The sequence below is a fragment of the Leuciscus leuciscus genome (genome assembly GCF_965113295.1).
Source record: "Leuciscus leuciscus genome assembly, chromosome: 11".
In the NCBI taxonomy this organism is placed as follows: Eukaryota; Metazoa; Chordata; class Actinopteri; order Cypriniformes; family Leuciscidae; genus Leuciscus; species Leuciscus leuciscus.
Genome location: NC_138735.1, coordinates 14,467,259 through 14,490,948, shown reverse-complemented (window position 1 = coordinate 14,490,948; position 23,690 = coordinate 14,467,259). Strand labels below are relative to the sequence as shown.

Here is a 23,690-nt window from a genome sequence, read left to right as displayed (position 1 = left end):
GGTTCTGCTGACAAAACATTCGGGGTCTGTTTTTTAACCTTTGACCTTTTTTGAACACACCTGATAATTCGAAACACTAAGTACACTTTGGCGTTTTGTACGTGTTGAAATGTCCCTGATTTTTTTGTTTGTTTGTATTTCCAGTGTGGCGGTTAAGAATGGAGGTCAAGGATCGTTGGCAGCATTTGTTGTGTATAAACAAACTACTTGCATGTTACATAATGCAAAATAACAACACGGCTGTCAGCACGAGATCAGCCAGAACACTCAGAGTGATTGCGTGTAAGGAAGCATCTCTGTGTGCATCTGCACATGCTCACACACACATCAAAGTCTAGACACCTGTTGCTGCCCCATTGATGTGAACTCATCTATGTGATCATTAATCACAGCAGAGAACAGTGCATGACGGGACAGACAAACTGTCATGTGATAAATTTGCTTTGTCAACCTTCAAAGCCAAAGCAGTGCCACTGGAAGTTGCGTTCTGTTTTTAAACAAGGAAAAAGTGTTTGTTTTGAAACCAGTCATGCATATGTCGAGTGTACAAAATATTTAGCGGCAGCTGGTTGTTAGTTTGTGGTCAGTTGAAATAAATGCAGACATGTTATGACTTATTTAGCTTTCAATCTGTTTATGCCTTAATAATACAGGTATAACATTAAATAAATAAAAAGGTAATTTGCTGGATAAAGTTTGAAATCATATTGTGAGATAAAAAGTCACAATTAAAAAAAAAAAAAAATCTATATTGAGAAATAAAGTCAGTAAGATAAAAAAATAACATGTGAGATATAAGATCACATTTTGAGATGAGAAAGTAGCAAATTACAAGAAAGTCACATCTGCAAGATACAGTATATATTCGCCATCACAAGAAATAAAGTTACTTTTTTTTATACTTTTTTCAGTTTTTGCAAATCTTGTCCAATTTTATGTGGTAATTGCTAAGTCAGGCATCCTTTTTAATATTGCTCATTTTAGATTTGAACAAAAATCAAATATTATTATATTTCAAATCAATATTATCAACTATTTTTACATGAACAAGAGTCATTCACATTTCCTTAAAAAATCTAATTATTCACAATTTAGCACTGCTAGACAAATGATAGGATAGGTCTGTAAAGGATCTACATATTTTCTTTAGGTTTTCTGCACCGTTTTGAGGGGGGAAATCTGCGGAAATAGATTTAAATATGCTAAAATAATGTTTAAAATGAGTTGCGATTACATCTGTAACTAAGTATGATTATTAATTTATTTAGGCCAATTTAATAAATAAACCTTATTTACTTAAGACAACGTATTTGTAAGTTTGTCGATGATGGTGGATTTGAGGGTGCAGATTGTTCAACTAGTGAGTCAGCTTCTGTGTCTTCCGCATTCCAGAATATTTCCTTGGGATTTGACCCTTGAGTAAAAAAAAAAAAAAAAAATTCTCCATCACGCCTTTGACTTTGGGAGGAGTGACAGCAGATATTGACTTTGAGCTCTGCTGTATGAATACATGCGTGACTCCTCTGCCCTCAGAAGCCTCTGATCCTTCACGCTGAAAGGGACACTAAAGTCACACCAAATCTCCCTGGAGAGGGATACAAAGGGACTCTGAGGTCAAACTAACAGTCTCTGGAACGACATACAGCGATAAGGCTCAGTCGTCTCAGACGAAATCAACGTTGCGACGGAGCTGTGGCCTACGACATCACCGGGAGTGATGAATAAAACATGCGATGAGCGTGTCGACACAGCATTGACTGCATTATTCATGCTCACTGCTGCTGCTGTGTGTGCATTTCTATGTGTGTGTGTGTGTGTGTGTGAGATGCAGGGATGAGGTGTGGCTGAGATGCAGCATTAGATGAAACTACCACTATAAAAGGTGTCTTAGTTGTCTTTCTTTTAAAAGTGTCTCTCGCTCTCCTTTTCACATCTTATTTGACATTTAGTCTGTCTCACTAGTTATGTGCGTTTAGCTTTCCTATATCACACTTTGTCTCACACTCCCAAAAACGTGATTCATCAGATACAAATCAGTATGATATGCTCACAACAAGCCTCAGACTGTGATGCTCAAAAACAAATTCAGAAATTTCATGATATCATGTGTGAGATAAAAAGTCGCAATAAAATTTTTTACAAAAGATTGAGATTTTTAGCGCCACAAAAGCCATACATACATACATGTTGTTTTCAAATATTTTTTCAATACAATTTTACACAAATTTAGGTTTTATCAAACACAGAAGCATCACACAGACATCATGATTCAATTCATTTCCAATTCAAAAGCTCTTGATTCAATTCCATACGAACCTAGTTCAATTCAATTCCAGTTTATTTTGATTTGATTCAATTCCAATTCATTAGGGCAGGGTTTCCCAAACTGTGTTCGTGAGGAAACGGCTGGGGTAAAAATAAATATAAATAAAAACAATCAAAAATAAAACACTTACTAAAAAAGCTGAAATATTTTATTAGTTTTACTGCATGGTCATGTAACCATAACAGACATTAGAGAATTGTAAACATGCAAATGTGTTGTTAAATTAAAATATTTACTTTAAATGTTTTTTGCCATGTATTTTATGTCAGAAGGATACGACTGAAAAAAAATTTGGAAACATCTGCATATTAGGGTATGTTAATATCATTTGATAATGTCAAATCAGTATTTTTTTTTTTTTTTTTTTTTTTTTTTACTATTCATTAAAATAACCAGCTCATAAAAGTCATTAGTTTCAGTAATCAAGCTACACTGGTCATGCTGTATGATAACTACAATCAGAATTTTGAGAATTTTACAATTTGAAATATCCAACCACTAACATGTACACCTATACCAATACATCAACAAACTGACTGTTGTGAAACATAACTGACAGCATCGCTACTTTATTTATCCATCCTATATTTCACACATGATTGCTTTGGCAGCGTTAATAAAACTGTTTAAGATATAATATCACATGAGGCCAAGTGAGGACAGATTGCATGGCAGCTGGCACTGTAATGTAAATGATAGAATATCAGTGCGGTGTTACGAGTCCCTATATGACTTATGGAGATTTCACACTGATGTGTGTAAAGCATCAGTTTCATTTGTGTGTGTTACTCTACTGAGTGACTGAATGTATGTGTTAGCGCTGAATCAGTGTTTTCCAGGCTCCCGACTCCCTATAGACCAGACCAGAGAGACTGACAGAGAGAGAGACAGAGTGAGAGAGATGGAAATAGAGAAACATATAGAAAGGGTAAGGAGGAAATGAATGAACAAAGTTGGTGTGACTACTCCACCTGCAGGCCCTAAACGTATATTTGGGTAAATGTATATTTGTGAGGAAATTCCTCCTATTAAGTTGTAACACGAAAAAAAGAAGTGTAGGAGTCCACCTAAGGCCCTTTTTTTTAAGACAAGGACACACTGAACCGATCATATGTGACAAAGACATTTATAATGTTACAAAATATATTTCAAAATGCTATTCCTTTGAGTTTTCTATTCATCAAAGAATCCTAACCCCCAGCTTTGCCATCACAGGAATAAATTACATATTAAAACAGACTATACCATATTAAAGTAGAACATTTTAAATGTTTTAAATTTTAAATAGTAATAATATTTCACAATATTCATTTTACTGAATATTCATTTTAATTTTGTATTACTGTTACTGTATTTTTTTTTTATAAATGTAGCCTTGGGGAACATAAGACTCTTCTTCAAAAGCATAAAAAATCGTATTGAACCTAGATTTTTTTGAATGGTGGCGTTTACATTCAGACAGTTTTAAATAGAAAAATAAACTCATTCAGGAGAAACAAGAACTGCTTTGCATTGTAACAATAATGGCCAGCTGACTGTTAATTGTCTCTTATACACTCACCAGCCACTTTATTAGGTATCGCTTGCTAATACCTAATGGACGCTATTTTGCCTTAAGAACTGCCTTAATTCTTAATAGCATAGATTCAACAAGGTGCTGGAAACATTCCTCAGAGATATTGGTCCATATTTACATGATAGCATCACGCAGTTGCTACAAATTTGTTGGCTGCAATCCATGATGCAAATCTCCCATTCCACCAAATGTGCTCTGTTGAATTGAGACCTGGTGGTGACACTGGAGGCTATTTGAGTATAGAGAAATCATTGTCATATTCAAGAAACCAGTTTGAGATGATTTGAGCTTTGTGAGATGGTGTGTTATCCTGCTGGAAGTAGGCATCAGAAGATGAGTACACTGTGGTCAAAAAGGACATGGTCAGCAACAATACTCAAGGTGCCAAGAAAATGGTGGGGGATCCACACCATTACACCACCAGCCTGAACCATTGATGCAAGGCAGGATGGATCCATGCCTTCATGTCATCCAAATTCTGACCGCAGCAGAAATCGAGTCTCATCAGATTAGGCAACATTTGTCCAATCATCTATTGTTGAATTTTGGTGAGCCCATGCGAATTGTAGCCTAAGTTTCCTGTTCTTAGCAGACAGGAGTGGCACCGGTGTGTCTTCTTCCGCTGTAGCCCATCTGCTTCAAGGTTCGAGGTGTAGTGCATTCAGAGATGCTCTTCTGCAGACCTTGGTTGAGTTACTGTTGCATTTCTATCAGCTCAAACAGTCTGGCCATTTTGCTCTGACCTTTGGCATCAACAAGGCATTTTCGCCCGCAGAACTTGATATTTTCTCTTTTTTAAACAATTATCTGTAAGAGAGATGGTTGTGTGAGAAAATCCAAGTAGATCAGCAGTTTCTGAACAATCATCACCAACAATCATGCCACGTTCACTTAAACCACCTTTCTTAGTTTGAACTTCAGCAGATTGTCTTGGCCATGTCTTCATGCCTAATTGCATTGAGTTGCTGCCATGTGAATGTAGATTTCAAGTGTAGTGCTACAAATAAAAACCTTCCAGAGTAGGGTGGGCTCAATTGTCTGTGGGGGTCGATAAATATAGAAAATAACCTGAATACTGGTCATACTTTTAGTCACATATTCTATAGTCAGATTAGAAAAAAAGTGTATCTTTATAGTAATATGATGCATCCAATTGTAAACTCACAGCAAACACCATTGTAAGCCCGTTTAAAGGTCCAATGGCGGTCTCCAATAATATGGGTGAAGGTTTCTGTGCGTTACTGTCTTTCCTTTTACGCAACACAACAAGATTTTCTCATACTGTATGTATGTTATTTCATCTGACTCCATAAACGAAAAAGGTTTTAATGATATCGAGCATCATTAAAAGTGAGCAAATGTTTGATTATTCTTTTTAACTCTTTGAGTATAATTTACCCGTTCAGATTAGGAAACTATGTCGCTCAGAGGTCCTCACGTCTTCTGTTTAACGCGGGTCTCACGTTCACAAGCTCATCAGTTTTGGTCACCAAACAGAGGTAATTGCTATATACAGTACAGTACCTGAGATCAGTCACATTCACGTTTACAAACAAAATGCCCCCCAAAAGAAAAAAATCTCCATGTTTTCGGTGCTAATGCGTTCATGTAACATGCAAGGGTGGCGCTGCCAATAAAGCCTAAAAGCTGTCACAAAGAACCAGCAAAATTAATGATTATGAATATGTAAAATATAGCAGGAGACATTTTAATTGTTTACTAATAAACAAGTGTTTTCTGTGTCAGTGTCGGCTGCAAAGATGAAGTTGACGATGCTGACTCGGGATCTTCGCAGTAGTGAACGCGCCACAGAGAAATGCACATTTCATACGAATTATATAGGCCTAAGCAGAGAACAGTCAGTTTTCTTTCGTTTTGAATTGTTCTGTTTAAAAGTAGACATTTCAAACTTTCTATATATGTCTCAGGTCTGTGAGGCAAGTAGGCTACCTTATCACTGAGTTTCGGTTAATTTATGAGACGAGCTCCAGTTCACGCGCCGGCGCCTCCGTGTCGTGATTATCTATTTTCTAATATATTTACTTCTTATTTATTAAATCCAGGCAATTGGTTGATGAAACATTGATTAAAATTAAGATACAATTAATACAAAACGAAATTAAATTTAAAGACAGGCTTTGTGCTTCTGTTTGAGGTCTCTGTGGAAGTTTTAAAGCAGTCTTTTAGTGCCGCTTTCAGAGCCCTCATGTCCGTAACGGAGAACTGTCCCGTCTGTAACATTGTTTTTTTTGTGTGAAATAAATTTCTAAATAAATTCGACTTATAGTCCAGTGCGACTTAGGCTATATATGTTTTTTCTTCTTCATGACGCATTTTTTGACTGATGCGACTTATATTATGACTTCTATTTATTCTTTCTGTGCGGCCCGGTACCAAATGTCCCACGGGTTGGGGACCCCTGTTTTACATGATAGCACAATTTTGGGTTCCTGCCATTGTTGTTGTTTTCGTTTAGAGTGGTACATGCTGTCTATTGTGTCACCTGGATCTATTTTAAGTTGATACCAGGCAGTGAGGTTGTGCATGAATTTTGGTGCTCGAGTGTATCCTGAAATGTTTCCTATAGGTGGGTGGGTGCTACCTGAACTACAGCAAATTTGTGGTGTGCAATTTGGATTCGGTACTATACCGGGAGGCCATGTAGCTGTCTGTTTGGGTACGACTGTGATTTTTGGTGTGGATGCAATACACAGTATTTCCACACCCACCTACCACATTTCAGGTTGTGTGCGAGTGAAATTCTTTGGCCCAGTCTGACGCACGTTGGCCCGGACACTTTTCTTTCATCCGGCCTCCATGGGATCGCTGCAGTCGACCTGGAAGGCAGGAAGAGAAGACAGTGACAGTTAGAAGACAGTGACTCGGTCGTGATAAGTATATCGTCAACGTAATGAATCATGTTTCCGGTCCCTGTCAGTGGATTGAGCGTGTCTTCTAATGCCCTGATCAGCGCGTTTGATTGGGATGGACCAGAAACCGTTCTTTACATCGAGCACTGTAAACCAAGAAGCTTGTGTTGAAATCTGTGATAATAACATAGATGGATTTGCCACTATAGGTGTAGCCTTGGGCAAAACTTTGTTGAGACGCTGATAATCAATACAAAGACGCCATTTACCGTTCGATTTTGGTACTGGTAAACACAGAGAGTTTGTGGTCGAACTACATCGCCGGACTATTCTTCTGATTTCAAGTTGTTGTACAATTTCATGAACAGCTGACTCGGTCTCTGGTTTGATGCGGTATGTGGGGAGGGGGCTCCCCTTACAGTCCAAGTCAATGAGGCCGCAGTCATGTTCATGTGTAGCCCAAGTGTAATCGTGTTTGTTTACCATCTGTTGAATGGGATCTGGGGTGGATATGGACATAATGCTCATTCAGTTTTTTGGTAGGCAAAACTCAATTTCCTTTTCAAAGAAGTGAATCACAAAGCCATTCCCAGCACAGTCCCTTCACTGTTATTACGTAAATACCAGAGGGGTTATTTCAGTACTGTCACGCCTAAATCAAGTTGAATTGGCTGTATTTTTGTCGCAATCATTAACGTGTCGCTGATGCCTTTGATCTGAATAGTTTTGTTGGTTAAAGGTTAAAGGAATGTCTGTACAGGAGCAAGAATAGTCAGAATCAATAAGTACGCTAACCTGCTCCCTACGGCGATGGAGGCCACGTATCCCTAATGGTTATGGTATTTTTCAGACGTTCCGCTCGCGTTGTAGGCCGCTCCATTTTGGCTGTTTTGTTTTTTCTCAGAGATTAATTGTTTCAACAGTTCAGAATAGGGATGGGCATGATTAATCGACGATCGATAATTGATCGTTAAGAATTTCGTCGATCACGTTTATTTGTTATCGATTAAACTAATGCAGGTTGCGTTGCGTAGTGTGAGTCTTGAAGCAATGGAATTAATTTTAGCGCGGAGGTACCTGTGCATCCCGGCAACGTCAGTCCCCTCAGAGCGGGTGTTTTCGGCGGCTGGACTGGCTGTCACCAGGTTGCGGTCGCGTCTGATCCCAGATCATGTCAACATGCTTATCTTTCTCAACAGAAATCAGTAGACTGGTGCAGAAGTTCTATGGGAACTTCATGCGTTTTCTCAGATCGGATAGCTATCTGATTTATCAAAACGATTCCATTTACACCTGGTCACATAAATGTGTTTTTGCAAAACGGATATAAATCCGATCTTGAATTCCCACGCTATATGCATATTTAAATTGTTGCACGTCATCGAAAGCAACTGATATGAGCTGCATTTTATTGATCATCAGCGAAAATTTCGAAATCAAAGACCGCAACAAGATATTGCGGCAACAGCCCTGGTAAGATAATTTCGGTTCTTTACTTTTAATGAAGATGATTGTGTGTTGATGAATGACTTTCACTTTGATTTGCGATAGTTTGCACGTTGGCTTGATGATGCTCATCTGTGGTGATGCGTGTTGAAGTAGCGTCGTCATATCTGGATATAACATGACATACAGCCTATAACACGCTCTCACACGTTTATTTCTTATCATTTTTGGGATAAGTCAAATTTACATATGTGGTTTCAACAACCAGATGCATTTACTCTTGTCCAGTTTCGTCTGGAATGCGTCTCAGATCTCCTCCTGAAGTGGTTTAAGCGATCGGATTTAAATCCGTCTCGAATGCGTTTCGGAGGGCATTTAGATTTGGTCTTTTCACGACCGGATAGCTATCCGATCACAGAAAACGGATGAAGTGGCAATTCTCTATCCTTCGAAGGCCGTATTCGAAGGCCGGTTGCGTCATCGCGCCGCGACGAAGGCTTCCCTGATTCAAAAGCGACGCCAAATGCACCCTTCTTTTCCCCGTGAAAAGAAGGATACATAAATGGACACTTAGCGGCCTATTCTACCCCATAAGTCATTGCGCGCCGTTGACGACAGCATTTATTTATTTATTTTTAAAGGCGGCCGAGACTAGAGATCGGTGGTGGACAGTAAATTCACATTTAAATGTAGGCTAAGTATTATGTTTTAATTTACTCAAATAGCTAGCGAAACCAGAGTTAAAATTTCTTATAAACTTCTTCTTAACTCCTTCGTCACCATTGCGTGGCTACATTTATCAGGTAGTTTTAGGCAAAACTTGTGGTAATAACGTTATTAGTTTAATAACCTATTTGTAATATTTGCACTTGTGTATTATAAGAAATATCACTCACCCAATAAAGCCCAAACAATAAGAAAAGCAGTAGATAAGGCAATGGGGTTTCACTTTTATGTGTTTTTGTAGTGCTGTCATGCAAGCTATGTGGCATTAATCAAAATGAATGATCAGGATAGCAGCTGTCCTCTCGCACCGTTGCTTGGCGCCAGGAGCGGTGATCGGGAACACCTGGTTGCGCAATTAGGAAATCCTAGGAAGGCTACATGGTGCGTCCTTCAGAGGACGCATAGGCTGCATCCTTGAAGTCTGCGTCCTTCGAAGGATGCAGCCTTCAACATTGGGACACAGCTGTGGTCCGCTGCAGCCGCATCCTGGCGTGACGAAGATTAGAGTCCGGGCAGGAACAGAACTTAAGCGTTATTGGTTCCGCCCGAACATACCATTTGCTGGAATTGCCCGGGGGAGGAAGAAACGTTACTGTCTTATTAATTGATTTATTTAGTTGTACATTTTATGATATTTGATTATATTTAGCTTTCCTTATCTTTATTTATTATATATCTGTTTGATTTGATTTTGATTTATTGACGGTTATATGTTGAATGTAAAGTTCCCTCTTTTCCTTTATAAGCTGTTGCTTTGTTCATTTGAGCAGGTCAGTTTTAGTTTGTTTGTTTGGTTTTTGCCTAACTGTTTTGATCTCATTTTCTGTTTATTTTATTTTTATTGTAAGAAATTTATGAGTTTGTAAAGTTAATGGCTGTTTCTCAAAACCAAGAATGCAAGGAACGGACTTGTGTTCTTGGGGAGAACGCTCTTCTAGAATCTACAGATTACATTGCAGGAGAATATTTGTTTTGAATGTGAACTGTTTTATTTAAAAGTAGAAATTTAAAGCTTTCTTTAGACGCATGTTTCATGGTTGTGTGATAAGTATTCGCTGAGTTGCAGTTAATTTTCCAGACTTGTTTCAGAAAGATTTTTGCGGAGACAGAGTGAGCTGAAAGCGCACCCTGTTTATTTTATTTATTTAAAATAAAAACAAGGTTTTGATGTTAATGTGAGTGTACACAAAAAAAGAAGACCCTCTATAGTTTATAATCATGTATTTATTTTATTTATATGACCATAAATGACGGATTTTTTTAAGTTTATGTTGCTGCTATGTGAAAAAAATCCAGCAAAACGCGTCGGCGCGTTTCTCGACAGCTGCAGGTTCCGCTGGTTTAGAGCACCGCAGGAATCTTCAAGTCTACCGAACGTCCAGTTTCACTGCCACAAGTTGATCTTCTTGTAATAAAGATCTCATCGAGGACAAACAAACTGTATTTTTGTATTTTCATTGCATTTTTAATTTATAAAAAGTTAAAGAAATAATAAATTTCAATATAAAAATATTAATGATTAATCGATAGTCGATCGTTAACTCTCCCGACGATCGGCTAAGAAAATTTAATCGAATGCCCATCCCTAGTTCAGAATCGTCGCTAGAGGGAGTTTTTTGACAATGTGTTGAGCGTACTCTTAAATCTCTTTCTCTTTTTTGGCAATCTCTCATAAGATGGTTAAACTTTCTGCAATAGTGGCATTGCATCTTGCTTGTAGATCTTTGGTTAAATGTATCTGGGCTGTTCCCTTCTGTTAACCATTGTGCAGACGCAACGCTATGGGGTTTTGATCTCCATCTGTTTTCTATTCTTGAAACCCAGTCTACTATTGCTCTGAACGTGTTTTCAGCCGGGTCGACGCCATTTGATAAAGCCTTTTGAACTGGGATGCCAGCATTGCTCTTAACAAGTAACTAGTAATGCATCATGGTCGCGGTTTGCATTTTCTAGGCCTGAGTGTTCTCTGTATGTTACCCATAACCGTTCAGCGTACGTTTCAAATGACTCATTACTCGCTTGTTTGATATCTAATATTTTGCTCCAATCTGCATGTGTCGGTCCCCTCATGTCTAATAATGCCTGTTTTAGACGCTCGTAGATAATTTCATCTCTGCGGTTAGTTTCGGTCTGAGCTCCTCAGGGATAGTGAGGAGAGCTATTTGCTATACATCTCTAATTTCTTCGTAGCATTCTTAGCATGTTAACGGGCGGCTGATTGTTGTGATTTCATCATCCGCATTCGTCATGGTTTTAAGCACAACGATTTTAACTGATTTCTTTGGCAAGTCATTCGATTTTGTTCGAGTCTTTACTGGGCTTCGCAGGTTTGGTTCTTCAGTTTCTCTCTGTGGCCTGTATCCTAACGCGGCATCATCATCGCTATCATTTTGAGTCTCTAGCTCAAAGGTTTCAACCAGTGCTGCTTGTTTAACTGCAGCTACTGGAAACCCTGATTTATCGCAGCAATCTTCGAGAGCAGATATGTAATTACTGCCGGTTTGAAGGTTTCTTTGAATTTGATACATTTTTGTTGTCATTTCTTCACGCTGTCTAGCCCACCCCTGTTGCTCATACGCGAACGCTTCGACTTGTGTTCTTAACTTTTGTAATTCGTCAGATCGCAATCTTTCGATTTCTTTGATATTTGCTATTGTTTGTTCGTTCTCGGTTATGGTCTCGAGGTCGTTACAACGAAGCAAATAAACAATTGCAGTGGGAATTTTCTTGTATTTTGAATTGAGTTTCGCACCCTCTGCAGAATAACACAATATTATTTCATTGTTGCTCCAGTTTAAATTTAATTCCTTGTCGCTTAACTGGATTGGATTTTTCAGTTCCGGTCTAAACAGAGGATATTCTGACCCGTACTAAAAATGTGTCTATATGTGAAGTGCAAACAATTTTTCCCTCAACACTCCTAAAAGGAAAAAAAGATTTACTTACCACAGCAGCTGGAGATAGATGAGAAGGAGATCAAACCTCCCTCATGTCCCGGGCAGGGATCAAGTTGAATGTCGCGCTAAAAAAACGTTGCTCGTCTGGTTGCGAGATCACGTCGGGGTTACAAGTAGAAGCTGCAATGTTGCTTTCAAAATATGAGAGAATTAAAGAGTTTATCAATTAATAGTTGCTTCATCAGTTTGTTGGACCACAGGTTTGGGAAGTGTTGCAGAAACCTCAGAGCCCGATTGCATGATACAGTACATGAATGGGCTCAGCAATATTTCATAATACACACAACGGAACCATAAGGTGGAAGTATGTTATCATTTAGGCATGAATTTCACAATTCACTGTCTTTTAATAATTGTACATAAGATTAAACTCTGCTTGCGCTTCAGTTTTTGAATCCCCCTCCCTCACTTTTTTCAAATGATACAGTTCCTTTTCACACTTCCCCCCTGTGGTCTAACATCCTCTTTTCTGATAGAAACTGTTAACTTACAGGACACAGAGCCAGTAGTGAGACAACCACCAAACAGGAAGGCCCATCCACAGGCCAGACCCTCTCCGGCTTTAGGGAGCTGGCTTCTTTCTGATTTCACACATCCTTCATTACCTACAGTGGCCCATTCATGAAATCGGATGTGACCGAGATCCAAAATGGCTGCCCAAGTGCCGCAAGACACAGTTTGCACAGTCATCAAGGCCTCTCCCAAAGATTTATATGCTTTTGACAGACGAGTAACTGTCGCTGCCTTCTTCCTAACCACAGTGTGAAGAAATACTCTGACCTTTACCCACGATTCAAGCCACTACTATGACATCCAAGCATTAAAGAAATAGCTAATATTGAAGGAACAGCTTGCATTAAATGAGAGGTCTCAAACACAAAATGCCTGGGCACTACAAATATACAAACAAATTCTAATTCATAGTTATTGGTGCAGTTATTGATGGAAGGACAGACCTTTAGAGTTGAGTGGCTCATCTCTTCTTCATTCGTTGCATTCTGTTCTGTGTGATGCCTCAAGATTGTATTCCTTGAGAACTACAATTTTCTCGATGTGGATCAGGAAGGTAGGCCTACCTGTAACAAGAAACCAGAAATATCCGGCTTTAATATAACACTCAGTTATAGTCTATAAAAGAATGCATAATCAAATGATATATGATTTTTCTGTTTAAAAGTATATATATATATATATATATATATATATAGTTTCGCTAGATTGTGTAGAGCCCTTTGAAGTTGCATTGAAACTGCAATTTGGACCTTCAACCCGTTGGTTCCAGTTGAAGTCCACTAAATGGAGAAAAATCCTGAGCTTACCTCAAAAACCTTAATATATTTTCAACTAAAGAAAGAAAGACATGAACATCTTGGATGAAATGGGGGTGAGTAAATTATCAGAACATTTTAATTCTGAAGTGAACTCCTCCTTTAACGCTTCAGTAATGTTAGCCTAATTTTAATTTAATGCTAAAGAGCAACCAGTATATTCTTCACTTATACTATACTATCAACATATACTATCATGTTTTAACTGAGAGTAATTTTTTGGCATATTGATTAAACATGGAGTACATAAATTAAAATAAAACGAGTCCTGCATTAAACAAATAAATACAGTAGCAGTTTCAAATGAATAGGTGAAAAAAAAAGACCTGAATTGTTAATTGCAATTTCTTGAATGTTTAATGAACTTGCTTCATAATTACACCTTTACTGTAACTAGAACATCTGAGACAGGAGGTGTCTGGGTGGGTCTGTCACAGCTCCTAAAGTTTTTCTTTAAACACAGGCCTCCTTGAGATAAGATTACAGGGCACAAACTGAGCGTGACCACTTATATTTCCTTAACTAAATGACAAACTGGTTGGGAGTAGAAGCAGCAGCATAGATGACAAATTCTCAGGGTCATGGATGAGAGGCATCCCTGACCCATGAAAGGGATGGAGAGGATTTAGCTCTTGTCGCATCTAAATCAATATGGCACACATGAACACACACACCCCTGTTAGCAAGCTGGCAGGGCGTTTGCATGTGTGCTGACAACTGGTGTGAAAAAGGCATGTGAGGTCAGGCAGGGTTGAGCCAAGACTAGTTGAGCCTGGCCAGGTTTAGAAAGATCACTCATCTGAGGACGTTCTAGGCTGGTCTTTAAAGTCTTTGAAGAAAACTCATACTCTTGCAAGATGGATGGTGGGAAAGATCTGAAGTTCACCCTCTATTTCCTGAAGGAGGAAGAAAACTTGTTATTGGACTCGCAGGGAACAGATCTTCTTTAAAAACTGTATTAGACCAAGTCAAGTCTGTGATTTACTGTCCATTGCCATTTAACTTATCGCTTGGTTTATAAATGCCTCAATTAAATTATTCATACGCAGCTACCGACCTTTAGCAGAATGAAAAATAATAAAGCGTGGAAGTATTTAACACTTTTGTGACCTTCTGGAGGACAAAAGCAGTGAGATTAGAGGCCTTAAGGAAGCTGTGAGGTATATTGGCTGTCTGTCGAAAGCCCACACGCACTGTCATTTTGGAAACTTTTCCTGCTTCCCTAGACAGAGATAATGATGTACTACTGTTTACCTGAGCTGTAATTAGTCTGGGCACATCGTTAACTGACAAAAAATTAAGCTAAAGAGAGGCACAGCAGCAAACACACTGACTAACACAAGTATACACAATCAATCATTGGCCAAAAAAATCCCACTCATGAATCTAAATCTGGGTAGACGTTATATTTAATTTGACACAAAGAAAAATAAGGCTGAAAAGGACAGAAGTATATTGTCAATGCACCTAAAAGGTTTTTCCAACCATTTCTCTGGTGACTAAAATCTTAAAATGAAATGTTTAAGACTTATTAAACAGACTTTATGTCTGTTCCTCACACCTTTGTTTTCATTTCAGTCCAACTAAAGGTGAAGAGTGTAATTTCTGTGCCACGCTCAACATTAAATTGAATTTGAAAAAATAATGATTGTTTTCTAAATGGTTTCTCGGGCAGAAAACTGTCCCTGTCTGCTATTGGTCAGATAAACAGTTGGCCCTGTCACAAACTCACACCATTGGTTGCAATGCTTTGATTTATTTATTTTTTATTTATTTTTTATAAAAAAACGTTTTGTAAAATTAAATGTTTTAGACCTACTGAACAGATGTAATATCTGTCCCTCACACCTTTTTTTTATTTGCATCAAATTGAAGGTGAAGTGCGATTTCAAACAGAACACTCACCCCATCTGATTGGGCCAAGACTGCTGCTATTGGTTTAATAGTATTTTGATAATGCCACAAACCAGAGTGTTTATACTTTACTAGAAAATTGAATCTTTCCCTGCCATCTTTTAAAAATTATTATTTATTTTTTTTAGTTTCCAGCCAGCGCCAGCTTTATTAGTCATTTTCATAAAAATGTCATAGGCCCCAGGATATTTTTTGTAGGAATATCTGAACATGCAATATATCAAAAGAAAGAACAGACCCTCTGCTTTTAAACAACAACAACAAAAAAATCTGTTTTATTCTAGCTTAATGCAATCTTTTTTAAAAACACTTAAATGTAGGTAAGTTTCATAAAAAAAGCAATTTTGAGCAAAAAGCTGAGATCGGATTCAGAATGATGATCAAAACATAGATGGTCTATCAACACCCCTGAAGCTTGCACAGTCCTATACCTCGTCCTGGGTCAACATTTCATTCGGTAATGTTAGGCAGTTTTGATTTATATGCCATTTAATGTTATGCCATTTAATGTTGATGATATGTATTTTACATATACTATTGAATGCTTCTGCTTCTTTTTCGCCTGTGTTTTGATCCAGGGATTCTGTACTCTTTCAGAAGATGCCTAATAGCGTCCCCCTAGCTTATAACAGTGAAAACAGGGAAAGATGTACATTTCCGTCAATGCCGGGATGCGTTGTCTCCTAAATGATTGAAAATTCCCGGGGAAAGGGTTAACCTAAAATGTATTATTTTAACACAAAAATTACACACTTCACCTTTATTTATTTTTTTCGCTGGTTCTATACTGTAAAAGGAACAGAGTTTGAATTAGCCAGTCATGATCATCATCTTTGCTGCTAGAGGACCATCTGATCTAACATTCCAGATTATGTGAACCAAAAGCAAGATGAACCTCAATTGTAAATTTTCATTTTACAACATTATATCACCCTCTCCTCAAAGCAAACCACAATTGTGGCATTCCTTACTGGTACAGAGCAAAGCCGTTGAAGTTTTGACATCATTGATTAACTGTTGCATGAAAGCTTCACTGATTAATACAACGAATTACAGGAAGTGGGTCTGCAAGTGTCAGAGCGTTGAGGGGATATCAGCAGATAGCCGTTGTCATTCTTAGAAGAGAACACCCAGGAGAGGTGGGGTTGCAATGTGTAAGGGCATTGTGGTTTGGCTGTCAAGGTTGGCTCCCACAGTCTCTCTCATGCTCTTCAGCAGAATTCCCCCAAAATGAATTTCAGTGAAACCAGAGGCCGTTTAACCTCTTTATTGGTTATGTGGGCTCTTCACCAAAAACAGTTTTTCTGTGAAAAGATGTCATCTGCTGTTTGCTATTATTTCATTGTGTCTTTCTGTTGGGATTCAAAAGTGTTGAAATAAGAAGTTTTGTGTAGAGGTGTTGAAGATTGAAAATTTACTCAGATGACTTAACATTCCCCAGTGCATTGTACTTTATAGAGCAAAGCATCAAGCTACAACAATTTCAGCTTTGACCCCATTACATGCTGACCTTTCGAAACAGATAATAATCGCTGGAGAAGTACAAGATCCCCCGCAGAACCCCTAACCCCCTTCCCCAATGTCAAAAACGTAGTGCAATATCTAGTTTATCAAATTAGCACTATGCTAAGCTAATAGACTGAGCAGTTAGCTTGTTAACCAAAAAGCCAACTAAAAACATAAAGAAAGGGAAATATTTGACCATTATTATTTGACTTCAGTAACATAATTTGACAGACAAGGCTTAAGCTTAGCCCCAAACTAAAATGCATGTTTGAGCTGTCTTAACTGTAAATACGTCAATGTCCTTGTTTTGTCTCAAAATTCACACCAGTAATGTTTTTTTTCTTTTTCTAAGGAACATTTTTAAAAGCTACTTAAAGGTGAACTAAGTAACTTTTTTTACCTTAACTGAACAGCTTCGGAGTCATTGGAATGGTTATATTACTTATTTCGGGTTGAATGGTGGTCGTTTCGCACCCCCCTGGTGCCCGTGAGCGGAAAATACGCACTTGCAACTTTGAGCCGGCGGGCCGCCGGCCGCCGCGTCAGGAAGTCTCGCGTGATATCAGGTCTCGCGATGTAAACAATTGCTTTACGGCCAAAAGAAATCTGCTAAAATGCTGTCATTATTGCGCTCCCTCACGCTGTCCGAACCCGAATGAAGAAGACGTTTTAAAGAACGTCCCATCTGCTTTGATGTCGTTGATCTATAGCCTCTGGTGTCTGAGAATCAACAACGAGTTTTTACGACAGTGTTGTCAAATATCTATTCCGAAGCTGTGGGGGGAGCTCTAGAGAGAAACCTGCGAGCAAAAAGCGAGAATACAGCGAAGAAGTCCCGAAGTTACTGAGTGCTGCTTTAAATGTCCCAATTAAACTACGGCCTAAGTCTGGTTTACTCTAAGACCTTGTCTGTGAAACCGGGTCATATTTTCATAATTAATAATAAACACTGTGCACACCATAGCAATTTTTTATCATTTCTAATCAGACACTTATAGACTATAAACAATTTCTCTCAGCCAAAAAGTGCAACAGTCGGGTTCCATACATTTTTTCCATAGAGGAATTGCTTTTTAATGACAAATTATAAACATTTAAAGACAGACCTACTGGGAGTTATGGGGTTGTTAATGATTGGTTGGTATATGGTTTTGTTGAAGCCTTTATATCCTGCATTATTTTTTACTTATTTTTTAAATAATTGTGTTTGACTGTGGAATGCTCTCTGAAAAACTACATTAACTATGATTCTGCAAATAAATCTATACCAATAAGAGAACTGCAACAAGCAAATTGCACAAAAATAACTCTTTAGCACCCGCCCAATCTCATGAAGCACCACAAAATTACGTAATCAACGTAATTCTCTCTTTAAAGCCGTTGAGTACAGCCTTGAACCTTTATCTTTCTGTTCAGATTTCAAGTACTTTTTTGCATCAAATCAAAGTTTGTAATGTTGTAATTAGGGGCCAAGCACCAAAGGTGTGATGGCACCTATTGTATCCATTAGTTTTCTTATTATTATCATCTCCATCTTCTTCTTCTTCCTCCACTCTTGAAGTCTATAGCAACTTATATAACCATATGGTAAAATGTTGTGAAATTTGGCACACAAATAGAGGACAGTCCAAACATTCACTAAAGCATATTTGGAGTCTCTAACTCAATCCCTCTAACACCACTAACTGTCCAACTTTTCACTTACATTTAAGTAAACTTTTGAACCGTAAGGGGCCGGGCTAGAATTCTGATTCCTTGGCTCAAGCTGATTTGATTGCACCCTATGAAGCCATTTTCCGAAAAAAGTCCCGCCATTTTAAAAATGTCAGAAAAACCTACTTTTTCTAACTCCTCCTATAGACAGTTTGTCCGACTTTCACGAAAATCAATCCAGATCATCTTCAGACCATGCTGGCAAAAATGTATCAAAAGCTTTTTGATAAACCCAACCATTCTCAAATAACGCGTGAACACATTTGACGAAGAGCACACCAAAGTGGACGCCAGGCTATATCTCTGCAACGCTGTAGCTTATTTATATTTATATATTTATTTATAAAATGCTATTTTTGCTTATAACGTCTGAGTGGTTTGCCCATAAAATTGGTCTCGTTAGAATTGGTACTACATGCCCGGTCGAATGATACCCATTTTCCCATATCGGCCATTTTGAACGTCGGCCATTTAGAATTTTTTATTAAAATGCTGTATTTTATGAATGCATCAGCGTATCGTTATGAAACTTGGTATGGGTCATTAGCGTCATGCCTTGAAGGAGCCTGAGATGTTTCAGGTCAGCGCCACCTAGTGGTAAAAATAAACATTAACATTTAGGCCTACTTTGGATGAGGTTGACTTATTTTCACAGCAGTTTCCCAGATCCTCTTCAGACCATGCAAAATAAATAAATAAATAAATAAATAAATAATTTTATATATATATATATTTATACTACAGGGCCGTTGAATGCTTGAATCTGATTGGTTGACGAACGTTCTAAGGTGTGCATTATTTTCAGGGAAACGCACGGCTAAAGTAGTTCCAGGCAGGTCTTAACCGCATTACAGTTCCATATCACTTCGCGTAGTCAACTGTAATAACGGAAAATAGGATACAATTCATAACAAGAAAAAGCATTTCGCCCCATGCGCTTGATCTGCAATTTTCAATGTCTAGCTTCACAATCAATAGAAACATGTTGTTTAATTTGAATAAATAAACTATAAAGTCCTATCTATAATCAATAGAAAATTAAACTGAATATAGGCTAATAAATGGATAGTCCTGCAGCACGGATTTTTATTGCAGATAATTTAACAAATAAATAATTATTGATAGGCCTACTTGTTAAAAGGGCTTTTGGTTTCATTTATTTGGCTAGTCTACTGTCATCTGTCAATAATAGAAAAAAAAGAATTAACGAATTAATTAAAACGAATTGAATTAATTAATAAATAATAATATTGACGCACATGCTTTTCTGTCTCATTATTGCATCATCTCTCTCTAATAACTGCATTAATAACTGCATAAAGCCGGGAACACACTTTAAGGCCGGTTATGAATGTAATTTGATACTTATGACTGATCATGCCCAAACGCGTGTTCAGCGCGTTCAGTCTGTGTTCAAAGTCTGTGTTTAAAATCTGCTGCAGTCGATGAAACCAGTCAGAGAATGTGTCAGCTAGTCGTGTGTCCCCAGCATTAGTCTGCTATCAGTGGCTCAAACCTCCGTTACTAACTCTGAAATGACGTTTTGGAATTAGCAACGGAGGCATGGGATTAGATGCGTAAGGAATTAGTCCTACATACAAGAGCGTTTTAATGACAAAAACGTTACAAACGTCTTGAAATACATAATCTGAACAATGTTTCGAGGTGTGGTAACTGTAGTATAAGCGGAATAATTGACTTCAGGCCGTTGAATTATTAGAAAAATAATGCACACCCGAGGTAACGGCCACTCCGCTTCGCGGGTGTGCATTATTTTTCTAATAATTCAACGGCCTGTCGTCAATTATTCATTTTATATATATATATATATATATATATATATATATATATATATATATATATATATATATATATATATATATATATATATATATATAAAGCTTTTCAAATGACCAAACCATTCTCGAATAACACGTCAATGAAATTGTAGAAATGATGCCAAGCTGATTCTGAGGCAGAAACTCTGCAACATTTTGGCATATTGCTACCAAACTTTGTATGTGTCATTGTCATCTCACACTGACCACTCTAATCATTTGATAACAGCGCCTCCGATTGTTCAAAAGGGATAAGGAAGTTAATCATATTACACTTTGGCACATTGCTACCAAACTTTGTATGTGTCATTGTCATCTCACACTGACCACTCTATAGTAATTTGATAACAGTGCCTCCGATTGTTCAAAAGTGATAAGGAAGTTAATCATACTACAAGTGATTGTATTTGTGATATCTCTGCCATTTTGACTAAAATGTCTTTAATTACTCATTGTTACTGAGGCTCACAGCCATGCTTGCATGTCTCATTGGTCCTTTTTGGGCTTGACCCCAATTATTGCGGCTTGCAGCTATATTTCACCTTGTAGCTAATTGGTTTGGTTCATAGCTTAAAATCCAACACAAAGTGTAGATTAAGTATATGCAATAGATATATGGAATAGATATTCTATGCAAATTAAAACTAAATACAGTAGCAAAATAGTAAAAACACCCATCTGTAATGTTATCTGCAGCACTTGTCATGTGGAGGTCAAAAGCGGCGGAAGGGCCGTTAGCCAAGGTGGGTTTATCACAGTCCTATTTGAAACGTCTGTGCTACTAGCACTTGGACTATTCACATGATAAGACTCTTTAGATAGCTAGATATTCACAAAACTGTGAAAAACAGACTATGACTTAGTTACAGTCCCAGTTGTGGAATCCCATAAGTGAGTGGGTGTTAAAGGAGAGTCTTGTTGAAGTGTAAATTGCACCTCTGTCTATATGCTGACAGCGCCGACACTTTGTGAGGGGCCCCATGTCAAACCACATCCTCTGTGGCATTCAGTGTCCAATCAAACAACAGAGACCTTGCCAAGTCCCAGTCACATCACATAATTATGAATATCAGACCAACATGACATAGACAGAACCTCTGGTCCCTACATGGGCACATGTCCTCTAAAGGTGCATTTACACGGACGGCAATTAATTAGAGTACGCATTCCAACTTGTCTCAACTTTGCTGCATTGCTAATGTTTTTTTTTAAGACAAAAATATGCTATTTTAATGGAAAATGAATGATTTCTAGGGGTCTATTGCTGCTAATCACTATCAGCGTGAACATCCCTTAATGCGGCCTCCTAAATTAAATCTCATAAGCGAGACTTGATTTCAATAGTTTGCCATTAACATGTAAGCTAACATCGTTAATTTGCATAGATATACATAGAACTCAGATTTGTATAGAACATAGACTTTTTTTTTTTTTTTTTTACAATTTCAACTGTCAAAACTAATTGACAAAAATGAATTAATCTTTATTTAAATTGAATTTATTTGAATTTTTAATCATCAATCATTAAATATAAGTGATTTAGGAGCTCATTAGGTTTTGAAACTGAGCAAATATGTTCGTACCGGATTGAAAATCAATCAGTACATCAGACAGATGTGAAAATTATGAATGGGAACACGTTTTATTTTCCTATATCTACCCATGTGAATGTGACTTGTAGAAGAACAAGACCTTCCTCTTCACAAAGTCTTTTAATAAATACCAAAAGTTGTGAGAGTTGGCAAGTAACAGTTTTGTGGTTTACCAATTTCTTGTGTCATGAGATAGCATGTCCTTCTTCTTGGCTTGTGAATTCTCAGAAACCGTATAGTAACAGTTTCATATTCCCTTACCACACGAGATCACACCAATCCATGACATTTAAAAATAAATAAATAAATAAATAGGGAGAGGAAAGTAGGTTTATCATTTTTATCATTTTAATAAAATAAAAAAAATCTAAATTCTGTCATCATTTACTTTACATAAACTATTCTTTTAAAAACATGTTTTTGAACCTTGCATACAAATGTAACAGTCGCCCGCTCATTTAAAAAATAAACAATAGAAATAGTAAAAAGTTCATACCTTAAGGCTTAGAGTAAGGTGAAACCTGAAGAAAAAGGTCCATATATCTGCTATGAGAAGATAGGCCTGTTTGAAGACAGTTCACTACATCAAAAACTGTTCTGAAGTTCACTGATAACAATTTTGAAGCCATTTAAAGAATTAACAGCCACCAGAAGAACTGCAGTATATTCCTCCAAACACTTTAGCAAAGCTATTCAAATGAACAATGTTTAACAGGAACTTTGTAATTTCACACTTACCTCATGTATTGTAGTTAATTTTTTCTCATCCTTCCTATTCTCGTAGGCCATTCTCCTTTGACCTCTAGCATCACCAGGGGCACAGTTTGGGGGAGGTAACCCCCCAAGGGAGAAAACATCATTCTGCACCAACATAAATTAGAAAGCTTTTTAAACTACCCATGACTACCTTTACCAGAATTTATCACGTTCTATTGTATTTATTGTGGTACATTTTGAGACTATCTGTTAAGGGAATAGATTTTTCACTAAAGATTTTACACCTGTGGCATGTTGTATAGTTTCTGAATGTGTAGGTTTCTATTTTTCATTACAAATGCTAGATAAAAAAAAGAAAGAAAAAAGTTAACATCGGCCTTAGCATGGTAATGAGGAGCCATCAATGATCTTACATGTAATTAAATCCTTATTGTAACAAATGCTATAGTTAAACAATTACAAGCACTATGTTACTTTTTAGGCCAATTACAATTTAGAATCGAGATGACCTTGAATTATTGACTAAACAATTGGTTTTCCCCATGTGTAAAATGTTTTCTGCTAATAATGACAGATATTAGGAAAAACCTGGCTTTTAGATATTTCAATAGATGACAGGAAATTAACATTTTCAATATAAGAAAATGTTAAGTAAAAATGTTTTAGATGTTATAGATCCTATGTAAACAATTGTTAACTAGGCTATTACTTTATTGCAGTTATGTTATCAATGCATGTGCGGATGATATAAGACCATTTTGCAAAATAAATCAATAAACAAACAAACCAAATGTTCAAACCAAAACCATTTTTACCCCCAGAAATGTCGCTCACTATATTTTCTCTTTTTTGGACCATTCTCTGTAAACCCCAGATATGGTCGTGCATGACAATCCCAGTAGATCAGCAGTTTCTGAAATACTCAGAAATACAACCATGCCAAGTCATTTAAATCACCCTTCTTCCCCATTCTGATGCTCAGTTTGAACCTCAGCAGATCGTTTTAACCATCTCTAAACGCCTAAATGCATTGGCATGTAATTGGATGATTAGATATTTGTGTTAACAAGCAGCTAGACAGGTGTAATAAAGTGGCTGGTGAATGTCTGTCTGTCTGTCTGTCTGTCTGTCTATCTATCTATCCATCCACATTTAAATATTTTTTTTGCTGATACATTTCA

General features: G+C 37.4%; 2 long non-coding RNA genes across 7 annotated transcripts in view; both read right to left on the bottom strand.

Moving 5' to 3' along the window:
* Positions 1-23,690, bottom strand: part of LOC309509385 — a 217,691-nt gene that overhangs the window by 169,223 nt on the left and 24,778 nt on the right. The window lies entirely within an intron of this gene.
* Positions 2,321-23,159, bottom strand: LOC309509376. Of its 6 annotated transcripts, none has more exons than XR_014209874.1 (4): positions 22,289-23,159; positions 13,904-14,125; positions 11,891-12,977; positions 2,321-6,739 (listed from the first exon to the last, which is right to left on the bottom strand). It is a non-coding gene; the product is annotated as an uncharacterized lncRNA (long non-coding RNA). The 6 variants fall into 6 exon arrangements; XR_014209877.1 differs by lacking the exon at positions 22,289-23,159 and having other exon boundaries at positions 2,321-4,709; positions 6,632-6,739; positions 13,904-17,022; XR_014209878.1 differs by lacking the exon at positions 22,289-23,159 and having other exon boundaries at positions 2,321-4,709; positions 6,636-6,739; positions 13,904-17,022.